This window comes from Zosterops lateralis (assembly GCF_965231275.1).
Source record: "Zosterops lateralis genome assembly, chromosome: 6".
NCBI classification, from domain to species: Eukaryota; Metazoa; Chordata; class Aves; order Passeriformes; family Zosteropidae; genus Zosterops; species Zosterops lateralis.
Window position 1 is genome coordinate 6,844,690 of NC_139761.1, and position 16,561 is coordinate 6,861,250.

General features: G+C 47.6%; 1 protein-coding gene across 1 annotated transcript in view; it reads left to right on the plus strand.

The window, feature by feature from the left end:
• Positions 1-633: 633 nt before the first annotated feature.
• Positions 634-16,561, plus strand: part of SYNE2 (spectrin repeat containing nuclear envelope protein 2) — a 172,583-nt gene continuing 156,655 nt past the window's right edge. The window contains 1 exon segment of the mRNA XM_083863278.1: positions 634-680. The gene's annotated coding sequence lies outside the window, so the exon portion shown is untranslated.

A 16,561-nucleotide genomic window follows, 5' to 3' on the forward strand; every position in this document is an offset into this window, starting at 1 on the left:
TAAACTTGAGGAAAGCCTGAACCTGTAAGAGAGAGGAGGATGGGTCACGCCTGGGCCCTGTGCCTGAGGGGAGCTCAGCCTGGGGAGGGCTGTGGGGGCTCTGCAGAAACTGGAGAGTTCTCTAATGATCTAAATTTGATTTGGGGGGTGCTGCACATCTGTGACGAAATATTTTATTTTTATCTATCACCAGTAACCTCAAACGCTCCCAGACCAGAAAACGGTTCCTACAACACACGGCTTTTCCTACTCCCAGCACAAGTCTAAAGCACACGGACACAGCGCGCCTGTGGCCCTGCCCGGCCGCTCATGAGGGGCGGGATGAACAGCGCCGTCCCGGTAAGCGCCGGGAGGGAAAACACCGGGAAATCCCGCACGGCAGAGCCGAGGCTGGTGAGGAGAGACCCCTCCTGTCACCGGGCACCCCACGACCCGCGGCCCAGCCGGGGTGTCCTGCGGGCGGGGCCGGGCCGGGCTGAGCTGAGGGGGCCGGGCCGGGCTGAGGGGCCGCGCCGCCTCCGGCCCGCGGGCGGGGAACGCGCTCTCTCGCTCTATCGCTGGCAGCGGCCGGGGCGGGGAGCGGCCGGCCCGTCCTTCCTCCTCCTCCTTCTCCTCTTCCCTCCCTCCCGCCCTCGCCGCCGCCACCCGCGCCCGCCGCCGATGCCGGGACTGCGCCCGCGGTGAGTCTGCCCCGCCGGGACCCGCCCGCGGGAAGTTGCGGCCCGGCCCGGCCGCGCCTTTGTGCGGGAGCGGCGGCGCTGCTGCCCTGCTCCGGCCCCGGCCCCGGCCCCTGTCCCTGCCCCGGCCCCGGCCCCGGTCCCTGCCCCGGCCCCACTCCGCCGCTGCCGCCGCCCCGCTCCGCCGCGCCGGTACCTGCCGCTCTTTGTTCCCCGCCGCCGCCGCCGCCGCCGCCTTTGTTCCCTCGGTGCCGCCGGCACCTTCGGCACCGCCCGCGCCCCCCGCGGGACAGCGCTGTGCGGGGAGGGGGCGGATGGAGAGACCGCGTTTTCCCGGAGCGCGTCCCCCCCTCTCCCAGCGCTGCTGCGAGAGCCGGGGGAAAGGGGAGCGCACCGCGGCGGGGCAGCGGCGGGAGTTCGCCGGGGGACGCGCGGGGAGCGCGGCGGGCTCGGCCGGTGGCGGGAGCGGGCTGGGAGCGAGCTTAGAGAGAGCTTGGAGAGAGCTCGGAGAGAGCCAGGAGAGAACTCCCGCCCCCGCGGTCCTGCCCTCCCTCCCCGAGCGGGGCCGCGCTGCCGGAGCAGCTCCGGCCGGAGCCGGCTCGTCCCGGGCGCGGCTTGTCCCGGGCAGGTGACCGGCGCTCCCCCGGGAGCCGCGGGTACCGCTGGGGACGGCGGCGTCTCTCGGGCTCTGTGTTTGGGAACTGATGGTGCGAACTTACTCCGGCAAAGTTCTCGGGATAAAGGAGCGGCTGCTTCTCTGGGAGGGCCGCGGGAGGCACCGGCATCCTCCCTGCGCTGTGTTTATTGCCGGTGTTGCTGCCCTGGGTGAAGCGCTGCCCGCTGAGGACTTGAGCGCTCTGTGCTTCCCGCTGCACATGAGCGCCTTTCTCTTTCCCGCCTTGCTGCCAGCCTCCCTCCTGCTTTCCCTCCCTTCCTCCCATCTTTCCAGGGTTCCTGGCAGCCGCTTGCTTCCTCGCGGAGCAGTTGTTACGGATCTGTGTTATTCCAGCCCGTGGGATGCCGCACGTGGGGCTCCCTGTCTGTAACTTAGTGTCAGGTGCTCTCTGTGTGTGTTTGTGGATTCAAGGGAAGGCTCTTTGTCCTCCTTTCACCTCCAGAACTAAACCTGCGCTCAGTCCAATCCCTGTCGCTCCAAAACTGAATCGTTCTTCTCTATTTCTCCTGAGAGCAGCTGGAGGCATCAGGAAGTAGAGCAGGTGCACCCTCCTCAAGTTACTCAGACTCTCCAGAGAGAAAACTTTGAGCAAGTTTTAGAGTTTCTTGAAGCCTTTGTCATGTCTGTGTGACCGTGTGCTTCTCATGCCTCTGCTTTCCTCTTTCCCTGTGTCCTGCCTGTCCTCTCCCCCTCTTTCTATCATTCCTGAGTGTTCCTCCCTCTCAGCTCCCGGGGTGATGTGCCCTTGCAGGACAGACAGACGGACAAAGACGTAAGTGCCACGTGCAGGTCCTGGCTCCTTGTTGTGACTGCTGCCCGAGTGAGCGGAGCCGGAGCTTGGCGGGCACGTCTGTTTACATCTCTGTGTGAAATGCAATTCCTGCAGAAGGATCATGCGTGGCTGCTGGCGCCTGGTTAGCTGTGTCACGGTCTTCGGCCACTTCTAGGGTGGCTGAGGAGGAGGGCGGTGGCAGCTGTTAACTCTGCTCACGATAACAGTATCCACACACGGCCACCTCTCACGCTGAAATCAGGGCAGCCTAAATAATTGATTTCCCAGGCAGAAGGCAGCGTGTCAGAGCAAGAGAGGATGGGGTGGTGTGGAGTGAGCAGGAGGTGGCACAGGAGAGGAGGAAGCCCTGGCATCTGCAGGCGGTGGCAGTGGGGATGAGTTGGAGAAGGATGGGAGGTGCTGATCTGGAATTTGGAGGTGAAACACCAGCAAGTGACCACAATAACGTGTCACTATGTACTGATGTGTGCAGTGGCAATGTTTGGGCCCTCCAATGTGAAATTATTGTACAAACACCTATTCAGAAGTATATAACTTAATGTTCATTCTTCCAAATTAATGGTAGTGAATGATAATTACCTTTTTACCTGAGTTTTCTATAGAAACATGTATTAAAGTTCATTTATTTAAACATTTCCCTACAAATACCCTCAGAAAATTCTATTTTAAGTACTGCTGATATCATTCAGTGCTAAGACTCGAACATAGTGGTTTAAGAGGGGCAAAGGAATTGTACTTTGATGCTCCTTGGGGATTCCTTCTAACTCAGGATGTTATATGATTCTGGAGATTCTAAGAAATGAGCTAATCTTTCTCCTGTTCAGTGTGACTAAAAGTTCAGTAAAGTAACTGAGAATTTTGTTGGTGTCAGTAGCACTTGACCAGTCCTGTAGTGTGCCAGCTATTTTTTATTTATTTGTCAGGCAAAGATTTTAAGCGCAGACACAATGAAGTAATTCAGGAGCGGCATGCATTGCTGGCTAATGATCTAATAGCTTGAAAATGCTTTATCTCCCTAGCTGCTAATTTTAAGTTTTATGGTGAAAGAGAAAGTAAGAAAAAAAAACAAACCAAACCAGTTACTGTTTGTTCCTTTGCAGTTTTTATCTGTGTTTTATGTTACTCCTTGTGATATGTTTTTGGGAAAGATTACTTGCACACTTTGGGAGAAAATTGCACTGTTTCAGGGGAAAATGGGGCCACAGTTTAGCCCATTTCTTGAGTTCATTATGCACGTTGTGTTTTACTAGTAATTATTCCATAAACAGTGAGTTCAGCTCTGCTCAGTTTCCTCAACATCTGAATGTAGAAAGGAACTAAAGAAGAAGTCCCAAAGCGGGTGTGAAGAAGCCCAGCTTGGGAGATCAGGTATAAAGAGCCTCATTCATTTTGGTTTATCTGTAGTACAGGGATATGCCCTTACTCCATGAATCATCTCCTGACATCTGTTTGCAGCGCTGTTTTCTTAGCAACTGCGGCTCTGTTTTAGATCTGGGCTCTCAATGGCCGGGTTTGTGCCGAAAGATGCGAAGAGACAATCCAAGCTCTTCCTAGTGAAGCTGTGCCTTTCAGCCCATTTAGCCAATTTATTTTCTTCCCTGAGGCACAATAAATACCGGTTTTAAAAGTCAACCAGCTGAGATGCTTTCTCTGTGTCGGTGCAGAGATGTTTATCTGTTCCTTACCACAACTGAAGTGTTTCCCCAACACGATTGGCAGTGGGAGAGGATGGCCATGGGCTGTGTCATGTTGTAAGGGATGAGCTGTGTGTGCACCACACTTGCTCTACCTTTCCTGCAGGTTTTTCTGAGCTGTCATGGTACTTCTAGATGTGGGAGAGGACGTGGTCTTGAAGGAATGCTCCCAGTGATGGCAAGGACCCACTCCTAGCAACGTGCCTGTTCGGACAAGCAGTTGGATTAGGCAGTGGGATTATACGCAATGTGGAGTGTGGAGCACTGCATGAGTAACACTCTGGGATGGATCCATAAGCTGTGATTAAAGGGAAGGTGACATTTCATGCAACTCTCACCTAATCTTTCCTTGCTTGAATTTCATCCCTGGACAGTTTGGGTGGGGGACTCCTGTAACTGAGGCAGAGGTGGCCATATAGACACTGGCACAGCTGGTTGATCTGATTTTGCTATTTTTGCTCTCTGGAGTAAGGATGACTTGGGTCAGAGGGAGTTTTTAACTTCAGCTGGTGTGGATGAATTGGTCAGGAATATAAATGTTATATATCCATGTTAAGGGACAGGCAATGTTCACCCCACTCTCTTTGTGCCAGCATGCGGTTCCATGCAGGAGGAGCAGGAGTTTATACCTGCAGTAGAACAAATAGCTACTGGACTATGAGTCATAAAATACAGCATGTATTATCCTATAGGACATGAATTTGACTGCCTTACCCTTCCTGGACTGACTTGCATCCTGCAGAGCATGAAGGGTGGCAGTAGCAAGTAGTCACAGTGAAGGAGGAATGTGTTGTGGCTTGGGATGATGCTGAGAGGGGAGAGACCCCTCATGTTTGGAGCATTTTCTTTGCAAAAGGATTGCAGAATGGAGATGGGAAGACTAAATACTGTTGCTGATAACTGGCCAACTTGCTGCCACCTTCATGGATCACACACAGCTCCTGGTGTTGGTGAGGGTACAGAGAAGACAACCTCTCTAGATCACCTAAATGACAGTACTCACAGCAGGAGATGGAACAGTCTGCTTCCGTGGAGGTGCAGAGGGACCAGGACAGAGACAGAAGAGGGAGTGGGGCTAAAACTTCTGTTTAGCCCAGCTTGTGTGCATAGCAGAAAGCTGTGTGAGGGAAAGAGCTGGTGTAGAACAGGCTGTTATCTCCTCACAGAGGGGAAACGGGCCAGAGCTTTGACTCCAGGCATAACTTTGGTCTCGCAGGGAGGCATGTTTGCTTTCTAACCTTCCTGCAGCCTGCTGATAACTCCCTGCACAATGCAGCTGCACAGATTGGCTTGAGAGGTTTTTAAGGAACTGCTGACCCTGGTACAAGCAACACTGTTTGTGACCAGGGATGAGGAAGAAGAGAAAAGAATGGCATTAGTTATCTGAGCATTAAGACTCAGGCTGCAAGTTCTATCAAAGGAAATTACAATTAAGATGGAAAACAAAGCACTTGTAATTACTTTCATGGAAGTGTCAGGAGGAGGCAGAAATGTGGGGTTTGTGGGAAAAGGTTCTGCTTTCTGAGTCTTCTGGCCTGTTGGTTGCCAGGAGAAAGACCAGGAGTTGGTGAATGGTGGAGCAAAAGGGTTAAGCAGAGGAACACACTGGACACCCCTTGGTCTGTGACACACAGCCTGTGTACATCCATCCATGAAGTGGTTGTAGAGACACTTGAGAAATGGGTTCTGTTCAATTTCCCTTAGAGACTTCTGTGTTGTGTGGGTTTGTGTTGTTAATAACCACCTAAATGATGCAGGGAAAGGAATGAAAGCTGACTCACAAGAAGCATGTCCAGCTTCTTGGAGGCTCTTGAATCATGAGCAATGTGCAGCTCTGTTTGCAGGAATATTGGGTGAAATATTCAAGTTCAATGACTGAATTAAATTCTTCTAGCAAAGCCAAGTCCAAGGTGGTTGTGTACCATGTAGTTACAAGGCATTTCTGGGAGAGGGAAGCACAAAGCACTTGGAGGGTGTTCAGTGTAACCCGAGGGGGTGCTGCTTTGTTTCCTTCCTTTCCTTCATCTTAAAAGGCTACAGTTCATCTTGCCGAACTATATAACGTAACTATTTGCATAAGAGACAGTTCTCCAGACTCCTTCCATAGTCACTGGAGAGGAGCACACGCTTTTGAGCCATGATTCATCCACACTGCGTTGGATATCTAAAAATACATTGGACAAACTGCCCTAAAAGTGCCTGTTCCTCTCCATTGTTTCTGCTGAGCTCAAACAATGAGCACTTACAGAGGTATTGCTCCTGTGGCTGTTTAGTGTCAGGAGAGCTGAATCTCGGCCAAAGTGTCTCATGCCCCAGCAGAGCGTCTGGGAGGGCTCTGAGTGTCCTCATTTACACCAGACTCAGCCTTGGTTGTGTAGTGTAAGGTATTTGGCTGTACCTGAGACTGGGGAGCAGACAGCAACATCCACTTTAAATCCACCCTTCACCCCTGCTCAGTCCCTGGATTCACACAAGCTTCGGGCTGGACCTGACAATCTGCTGTAAATAAGAGGCCGAAGGGATTTGCAGAATGGCGTTTTCAAGGTCGCACATCAGGTTAGTGGCAGAGGTGGAAGCAATGAGGACACTGAGAGCTCCCAGGGTGTGCTCCTTCCCCTGCCAGAGCTCCTCACAGCTGCCTTGCAATCTGCTGCACTCCCAGGGGCGAGGCTGGCACTGGCTCTCAGTGGTGGACAGCACCTGGTAGGTACTGACTTCATTTGGCTGGAAACCTTTTGCAAAATTACAGAGGCTCATCCTCTTTTCCCTGTCTTTTCTCTTGCTAAAACCCATAGTTCAGGCATAATGCCAATGTGTTGTGCACCCACGAGGCTGCTGGGGGTGACTGTGTCTGTGCTCTCAGTCACAAGCAACTAAACCCTGGGGTAAATGTCCAACAGTTCAGTCTTGTCGTGGCCCAGGACCGCAGGTGTGGCTGTTCCCTGGTGGTTGGGTGATGTGTGGAAACTTTGAACAGACGCATCCACAGTGTGCAATAGATAAATCTAAATGCAAACCTCATGGAGCCACACCCTGGTCACTTCTGAGGTGTTGCTGCCACCATTGTGTTATTCAGCAGTCTGGAAAAGCCATCACCAGCTCTTGTAGCAATGATCTGTGCTGGTAAACCAGGTAGGCTAAGGATAAAATTCCTCCTGTGTGGAGAACTAGTTCACAGAAGAAAGACTTGTTTTGCTGAATGAGCTAAATGTCAAGGGAGAGACTGGGCTGAAGAAATTTGCTTGTGTAGCAGAGATATGAAGCACAGGCAGGTGCTGAGTGTTAAATGGATCCTGTGCACGTCTGATTCTAGACAAATACCAGACTATTATTTCTTTCTTGATGCATGAGAAAGAATATGATAGCCATGAAATAGAAAGAACGTGTTGTCTGAGCCAGAATTTGATTCCTGAAGTTCTTCTTAGGGGGTCTGTGGTTGAACTCCAGGAGGTGAAACAGATTGCAATTTGACCCAGGAGAGAACAACTGGGGAGAGGAGGGAAAGAGCAAATTATTAAATAAGAGCTGGGAGAAAAGCCAGTCTCCAAAAATACACTTTGAAGATCAATTCCAGGTATTTCCTGGCATTGTCATCCTGCTTCTTCAGCTGCTCAGACTGTAACAAGTGGTTTCACAGTTCACAGGCTGACAGATTTAGGGTTGTTTGGTGGGCTTTTTGGTTTTTTTTTTAAGAAAGAGTGTGTGATAAACTGTTTGCAGTGTTGTTTCTTATGCAAAACTGGGTGGAATGCTGGTGATGAAATACCCCTGGGATGGAGAAAGCAGAGCTTGTTATTGTAAGAGGGAATCAAGAGCAAGAGGGAATCAAGAGCAGGACCGGCTTTATTTTAGAGAAAAGTCTGAATTTTCTTCCCAATTAAATATCCAATCACCTCAGGAGTTCTTAAGGGGGTGGAAGTCGGTATCTGTGCAATTTAGTGTGTGCAGACAGTGTTCCTGCAGAGAGCAGTTGTGCCTTCCTAGTGCTGTAGGTAGCCTTGGAATGGCTTTACAGATAATGTTGGTGAATGGAGGGATCACCTTCGCAGAGCTCAGAGGTGACTCTGACCATGTTTCTTCTCGCAAAAATTCTGCGAGAAGCCACTCCAGGAGTTCACTGTACTGAAAGCCAAGTGTGTGGATTGTGAGGAAATTGAAGCATATCCTGTTCCAGGGGCTTGTGTTGATGATCACACACCATCTCCCTGCTGGGGTTTTGTTCTGAATGGTGACTCTGAGAGGTGTGTCCCTAAAAACTGTACGGAGACACGCCTCGGTGGGCTGGAGTTGGCTGGGGCTGGGGTTGGCTCATGTCTTACCTCACCTGCTTGGCCCTGGCCGTGCTGCCTGGCCCGGGACAGGATGGTGCAGCAGCTCTGCTTACACAACACAGCCCATGGTGCTTGACCGGACTTGTCTGTAAGTAACTTTTGTGTCGGTAATGCTGGTGCCTTTCAGCCAGGGAGATGCTCACAGGCATCTGTCCTGGTTTGTCTGCGTTGTAAGAAATCCTGATTTTCAAAGAAAGCAGCCTGGACACCCCGTGATTCAGACTTGGATGGGAAGACTGTTCCTGAGTGTGCAGAAGTGGAATGCATGATAAAAGTAAGGCATTCTTTAATCTGGGCTGTTTTTAATTTGGAGTACTTGGCTTTGCAATTGCACCTGTATTTTATTTTTTTAATTTTGTATAGCAAGAACAGTTTATTCTAGCAGTTTACTGTGCAACACCAAGTTCTTCCTCTTGGGTTGTCTATGAGCCCTTTGGCTGTTTGGTCTTCTCTGGCATCAGCACTGGCAGGAATAACAGTGTTTGGCCATGTTTTCCCTGCATACAAAAAGTTACAAGCTTGAAACAATGCTGTAAATCAGAGATTTTGGTTTGTGGCATTTTTTTTTCTTTCCTCTAAAGCTGCTAATTCTTTAAAAGCAAAGACAAAGATATTTTATTTTTCTTAACTGGTAAAGGAAAGTGCTTTTCTTAGCGGGGAAGGTCCTGCACTGTCAGAGTGGGAGATGCCACTGTCGAGGGGCCCCTTTCATGTGTGCGGAACCAACACAGGCATGCGAACGGGCAGACTGTGCTTGTAGAAAGGCTGCTCTGCCCACAGACCTTGAAGTACGTGGGACAGAAGGCATAAAGCAAACAAACAAGGCCCTGAACTAGCACTTTGAAGGGAATTTTCAGCTGGAAGAATTATAGAGACATGAAAAACTCATTCTTTGGAGAGTCAGCCCATCCAAGTCAGAGGAGAGGTCTGCTGGGGAAGCATAGTAGCTTGCATCGCTGTAGCTTTGATTGGACATGCTTGAGAGAGAAGCTGATGAATTCGCAGCTGCCAGGCTAGGACCTATCATTTAAATTGTAATTTGCCCTTCAAATTTGGCAAGCTTCGTTTGCCATTTGCTTGACAAATCTCTTTTGTGTTTTCTTTCTGCCCGCCTAAAACAGTGAGCGCTGCCGGAGAGAGCTACTTGCAGTAGATTCCCTTTCTCTGCTATTTTTAGTGGTCACATCAAGTTTGTGATCCTTGCAGGAATACTGCCAAAGCAGATGAGTTTAGCTTGAGACGTGCCCTTTTTCTTTTGGCTCCCAAAAGAGGTTCACTTCACTTTCCTCCCCTTTCCCGGCACCGTCAATGGCTCCATCTGCGAGGTCTGTTGTGCAAACATTGCTCTGCTGCTTCCAGGGATTCTCCTCAGTCAGAACAAGTCCCCTGCTTTAGTGGAAACTCCTGCATTCAGATTGCCACTATCCCTAGTGGCTTTCTCTTTTCCTAACTTCCTGAAAGAGCTCCTCAGGAGCTCTTACTGCTCCTCAGGAAGGTCTTTCTGAACAGTGTTATGATTTAATTTAGAAACTCCAGGCCTTTTATTGCTGAGGAGAGCTTTGCTCAACAGAATAATGTGTTTGTTAACCATCTGACTGTTTCCTTTATTTTGGGAAAAGGGGAATTGCGAAGGCATTGGGAAGGAAGCATTTTTATTCCTTCAAAGGCAGAATATTACTAGGAGCCTGTTCCTCATGAATATCATGCCATTAATGCCAAGCAGGTGTAGTTGTTATAAATTGCTCTTTTAAATACCTTTACCATGCAAAGTGGTTCCAGTGTGCCTGTGAGTCTGGATTAAAACTGACTTTCAGTTGCCATCCAAGGGAGAGAAACACTTACAAATAAGAATAACTTGTTGCAATGCTTCTTGCTTGGTTAGGGCAGGCAGTGCTGCCCAGTTTGTTCCCATCAGGCATGAGAACTAAAGCTCTCTGTGATTGCAGATCCCATCCCTTCCCTACTGTACAGTCTGACTCAGGGCCAGGAGGGCCGAGGAGGGGCTGTGCTGAGCAGGGCTGTGTCACTGCAGCTCTGGCTGGAGCTGCACAGCCAAAGGTCAGAGGTCTGTGAGTGGCGCCGGCGCTGCCCGGCCACGCTGTGCCCTTTCCCCTTCCCAGAGGAGCCCAGGCTGGGCTCAGCATGGCTACTGTGTGTTGTGCCTGGCCACAGCCCGAGCCTGAGCCCAGCTAGCCGGGGCAAGTGGCCAGGTAGGGCTTGTCTGCCCTGGGAAAAGGGAGGAAGGCTTGTGGGAGTGAAATGACAGCGATTGCCGCCTGCTTTCCTGGTTAACCCGGTGCGTAGGAGGAGGTCGTGTTTGTGCGCTGGATGCAGTTCCCAGGTACAGCGTGGATCTGGAGCCAGCCTGTGCTCCTTGTGTTGTTTTTGTGATAACCCTTCCCCACAGCCCCGTTATCTGCGGGAAGCGGCCTTGGGGCTGCTCTGGCTGGCTGGGGGAGTGCGAGACCAGCCCCTGCTCTGGAAAAGCTTTTCCATTCTGGCCTCTCAGCAACACACCGTTCCAATGACACGGCTTTTTGGGTGTAATTGGAGGCTTCTGGGCATTCCACAGGTAGTTTTGGGTCGGGGTAGGCTCATGGAGTTTGTGTTTTGGAGATTGAATTGTCACCCAAAGCCTTGATGTTGATGGTGGCATGAAACCACCATGGTGTTACTGGATTCCTGCATAGCAGTGGATCCTGGTGTATGGCATCGGCCTCCTGAGCCTCCAGGCATTCAACACTCCTTTTTACTTTAACAACTGTGATTTTAAGTCCTGAGCAGTTCTTGAGTCTATTAACAATATGGAAAACCTTGGAAACCAGTTCAAAACTGAATTGTTCCTGCAATTTTAGTCCGTGTGCTTTGGCTCTGCCTTCCCACTTGGGAACAGATAAATGTGAGATAGGCTCATATTCTGAGGGCAGATAATTTCATCATGCACCTCTATGGGTGAACCTTTGTGACTGTGTGAACAAGGCTTAGCTCTGTTAATAAAAGCATTTCTCTGTGTGTGTGTTAACATCAGCATGGAGTTAGTGTGGTTTTCAAACTGTGTAATTGTACCAGGATGACTGATATATTACCACCCTCCCAAAAAGAGAAAAGGTCAAGAAAGACACTTAGCTAACAGTGTTTTAAAATTGATTAACAGAATGAGAAGATCCATTGTGCTTCTGCAACAGGAAGTGTTACTGATGTGTAAATCAAAGACAAACCAGCAACATTTCTGGCCTTAAAAATGGCGTGGCTTTTGTATACTCATATGCTTCTTCTGGCTGATTTTCAAAAACTATAAATAGATCACTGGGAAGTCCCTGGATAACAAAAATGTACTGCTGCTGCTTGTCATAAATAAACTTAGAAGAGCTGCCTTGGTCTTGCAGCTCTTCTTGTTTGAAGGAGTCCTTACTTGTCCACTTGGTTCCAGAGCATCAAGGCACATGAGACAGGGTAATTTCTGTGGCAGTGGGGTGCAGCTTCGTGTCCAGCTCTGAATCTCCTGAAGATCTTATGTTCTCTAGGCTTGATGTCCTGCAGATCTGTCTAATGCTGTCTTGGCTTGGTTCTACCTGAGCAGAGTTGTTCAGTCTTTTCCAAGCTTTTCTCTTTTCAATTCCTTCATCTCCAGCTACTGATGGCATAGCAGTACCCAAGGCTAGGTTTATTTTAACTTCATCCCAGGCAGTGCAGAGTCTCTCTGATGCCACATGCACTAATACCACTTATTAAAAGACTGGCTGATACCCATCTGACTGCTGTTGGGTGTTATGTAGGATCAGGAGGCTATAGCCTCTTTTCTATATCACCTTCAAAGGGATGGAAACCTAATGGAAACATTTTTCTTCCTCCAGGGAAGCACAGAGAATATATCATTACTGTGTACTGGATAATGACAATTAATTTTTTTTTCTGCCACACACAGGCGAGTTGTCAATTCCTCAAGAGGGGAAGTCAGGGTAGATCTGTCAATGATGCTGTCCTGATTTTTGCCGCCTCCTGAGGATCTGGCTTTGAAGGGAGGAGGGTCAGCATGTTTTCTGTGTGATCACATTCCAGCTGGGAGTGTGATGCAGTATGAGATGGCCCAGAAGAGTGGTGCTGGCAAGCACTTTGAAGGTGGAAGGGATGCATTTCAGTTTGGAGTAGGATCTTAGAAAAAAAGAAAGAGTGTTTAAATGCAAAGATGATAGAAAATGCATCCTTTAAACATCCTTTTTTCCCCCACCACTGAGTGAAAACATGATGAAACCGTTGTGAGTGAAGTCTTGGGGAGAAAGCAGGACCATCAAACTGAAGTGCTGTGTGAACTTGTCAGGCTTAACAGAGGTGTGAGTACATCAGAAGGGATGGGAAAAGAAAATATCATAAAAGAGTGAAAACCAAACCAACTTGATGTGGAGTTTCCTGTGATAATTATTTAGGTCATGGGGTCATGATTTGGATGCCAGCAATTTGCCTTTGGGGAGGCTCTGTCAAATTGGTAGAAAGATAGCTTACCAAAAAAAAAAAAAAAAAGGTGGCTCAGAAGCACTTTGCAAGTCTCAAGACTCACACCTCTGAATGTTGCTTCTTCTCTCTGAATCTAAAATAAACTGAGATCTTTGTTAATAGCCAAAAAGGAAAGGGTCTTCAGTTGGTCAGCATTGTGGAGCTCTACTTCCTTTGGATTGGTTCAGCAAAGATAAAAATCTGCTGTTTCTGTTCATGATGTTGGCTTGGCTCAGGGCATGAGTAATAATAATCTGTTGCTAGGAACAGACTTCAGTTTACATGGAGAGGCCTCTATGGAGGGCAGGTCTTTGAGTCCCTCAGTGGCTCATAAATAATCAGTGGCACTTCAAAGGAGGAAAAGTAAAAACAAGCGGTTGGAGATGCCGTGAAAAGATATCTGTAATTCCTATTGCAACACCAGTGGAAAGCATATAGCCAGCCTAATTGGGAAAGTATGGGGCATGGATCTCCAACGGCAAAACCAATGAAGCAGGGATTTGCTAACAGTGGGTTATAACATTCAGCTACCTCTAGCTGGGCTTGTTTGTGAGGTATGTGCTGCTTTCAGCTTTAAGGAGTGCAAAACTGAGCTAATTTCATGGCATATGATTTTTCAAGGTTTGCTCCTGGGGAGAGCCGTGAGGGTACATCTGTGCAGGGACATGCACAAGTTAGCCATGAGCTCTAGGACTGAACATGCTCATACCTGGGGCAGTATGGAAATCACACTGACTAGTTTACCTTGCTTCCTGAATAGCTGCTTTGTAAAGGTAGCTTTAAATCAATTGATGGAATACCCATTTGCTGTTTTAGCTGTAGTTACATGCATTGTTTTTTGAAGATGGCAGTGCTTTAACCCATAAGAGTGTGCAGTGTAACTGCTGGGTTTTCCATGTGATGGAATCTTACCATCTGCAGTACTTGGAACAGCTGAAAGCCAAGGTTTGCAAACCACCCTGATCTGAACTGATGTTAAGGCTGTGAAATCCTTTCTAATGAATCCTCTAAATCCATCTGAAACTTTTTTCACTCTTTCTTCTGAGACAAGAATGTCCTTATAAAGACCCTGCTTAAGAAGAGCATCTCTTAGGTCTCTTTAGGAATTAAGCCTCACTGGAGACAAGGTATTTAAATCAGTGTTGTCTATTCTTATGATAATGGAATGTAAAGCCTGGGTATGATTATTTTCAGGTTAGTTCCTTGAGATTTGCAGTCTGCTACTCGCTCTTAGGTTTCTCTCTTATCAGTGTGCCTGTGTGTGTATGTTAATGCCCAGGATTTTCTGCAGTCTGCTGGCTAATGTCAGCTGGATTTGGTAGAGGAAGGGAAATTACAGTAGAATTGATGTGATACAACTGTGCTGATATAATTTCCACCAATGTTTTTAGGTGCCTTTTGTAGAAATAGCTGGAGAGGTATGGGAAGAAGAGTTTGAGTCTTAGGAGTGCCCTCACCACAGGGAAGCTTTTGTTGATGGTTTAACCATTTAAGCTGCAGATTGAGCCCAGGTGGCCAAGAATTTGCCCCTTGGGGGAACACCACAGAAAGCTTTCCTCTCCAGGAGGACATTGCTAATGGCACCTTTCTTGTATGACTTATCCTGTGTTGAAGAAAAGATAAGCATGCAGAACAGCTCTGGTGCAATTCATAAAAATTAATCCACAGGAAATGAATCCATTGGAAATAATATCCCAGTGTGCCTGGAGCTGCCTCTTTCACTCTGTGATACTTCACAGGCTATCCCAAGGTGTAAGCAGTTAATGCTTTCCTACATTAATGCTAGACTCTCCAGAGAGAGGAAAGACAAGGTCATTCCCTTCACCTTTGTTTTTATTCCCACTGACAAAGTGTGGTTTGAAAGCATTTGATTTGTTTTTCAACACTATTTCCTAATTGTCCAGCATTTCTTGGAGGGGAAGGGATTGGGTTAGCTCTGCAGTTGGTTGAGTTGTTGTGAGACAAAATAACTGACTTAAATATGAAGTAGAACAGATGATCCTTCCTATTGCCAATGAAAACCGTTGGTGGTTTTAGACTCTACAGAGCTTGATTGTTTTGAACTCTTCAGAAGTTGTAATGATATAGTTACAGTTGATAATACAGCTGTATTTGAATGAAATTTGGGGCAGGGAGGAGGACAAAGCAGTCATATTGTTCTGTATAATCCCTTCTCAGACAATTGGTACCTTGTTACCTTTTAAAGAAGACTAATCCTTGCAGGTGTGTCCTCCAGGACTGTGTTTGTGTCACTCCTTCAAAGCAGCTGTGGAGTTTTCTGTTGGGGCAGGGCAAAATGCATCTGCTGTGTTGAATGGTGAAGTGAGGGTTTGAGGGACATAAAAGCTTTAGCATAACTTTACCTGATATTAGCTGTGTGTCTTCGTAACCTGCACTGTGGATTTGTTGAGTGGATGTCTGTCTTCAAAAAAAAAAGTTTAAAATTTCCCATCCTTTTGGGAAGGAGGCCATAAGTTGACTTTAAAAGAATATGAGAGCATATGCTTTTCTTTACTTACACTTGTTCTATGATCCAGTGCTGTAATTTAAGTTAATTAATTAATTAAGTAATGATTAAAGGTATTCTTGCTTTAGATTTAATATACTTTCTGCTTTGTAATCCTGGAAGTTTTATAAGCTTTAACTACTTTGCTGGTTGGAGATCTCAATGGAGATTAGGGTCCCATCACACAAAGTGCAGTGCAAGCTCATAAAAGGAGACAATGTGCTGTGTTGTTGCTGTAGCTGGCAAAGACTGGGGACAGAGGAGGAACAGTCACAGAAAGGTTAAAAATACACTTTGTGTTGTTTATGAAATGTCCATCACAGTCGTTCATGGCTGTTGCATACTTTCCTGTTACTATAATGGAATTTTAATGCCAAATCCTGCTCCCTTTCTCTGGACTGTGGTTCCAGTGACTCTGGCATCATGCAAGTTAGTTGAACATAAATTGGCTCTGCCCATGTCGTCATCTCAAATGTGGATGCTTTGAAGTTGAACAGATATGTAAGTTTCCATTGTTTGGGAGTTTGCTTACATACTTCCCACTTGGGCCATTTGTCATCATCTTCAAGGTGATGATCAAAAAACTAAATTCAAGACTTAGTCATGCCCAAAAAATAGTAAGGCCACCTGAAATGTTGTGTTTTTAAACTTTGGATTTGTATTGTTTAATCTTGAGAGAAAGAAGTAGGGAGTTTCCCAGGAAAGATTGCCTTGCCTTGGGCATAGGAAGCATAGCTGTGAGCACTGGATTCTTGCTCAGCCATTGCCCATCCTCAGTTCTTTAAGAGCCCAGTATTTATTAAAGAATTCCAGGTTGGAAGAGACCTCAAGGACCATCTTGTCCAATATTTTGTGCTAAAAGCATGGTCTAGACAAGATGGCACAGCATCCTGCCCTGTCAAATCATAACAGTGCCAATGTTTTGGACTCCACCACTTCCCTTGGGGAGATTAATCCAATGAATGATTGTTCTGTGAAAAAGTTTCCTCTTGTGTTTCATCAAAATCTCCCTAGCAGTAATTAGTAGTCAATGCCCCTTGTGTTTTTCATGTGACTCCTTGTAAAAAGTGAGTTTCCATCCTCTCTGTGGGCACCCTTCAAATACTGGAACACGGTAATAAGGTCTCCCCAGAGCCTTTTTTTCCTCAAGGCTCATCAAACCCAGTTTTCTCAGCCATTTTCCCACACAGGCCTCCCAGTTCTTTGGTCATCTTTGTGCTCTTCTCTCTCCAGCCTGTCCACATAACATTCTGTACAGCATGGCCCCAAACTGCACCCAGTATTCCAGGTGTCCTTTCAAGTGCTGAGCAGAATGGGATAATGACTTCTCTATCTCTGCTGGTGCCTCGTTTGTGCTGCCCAACATTTTGTTGGCTTTCTTGGCTAATTTAGA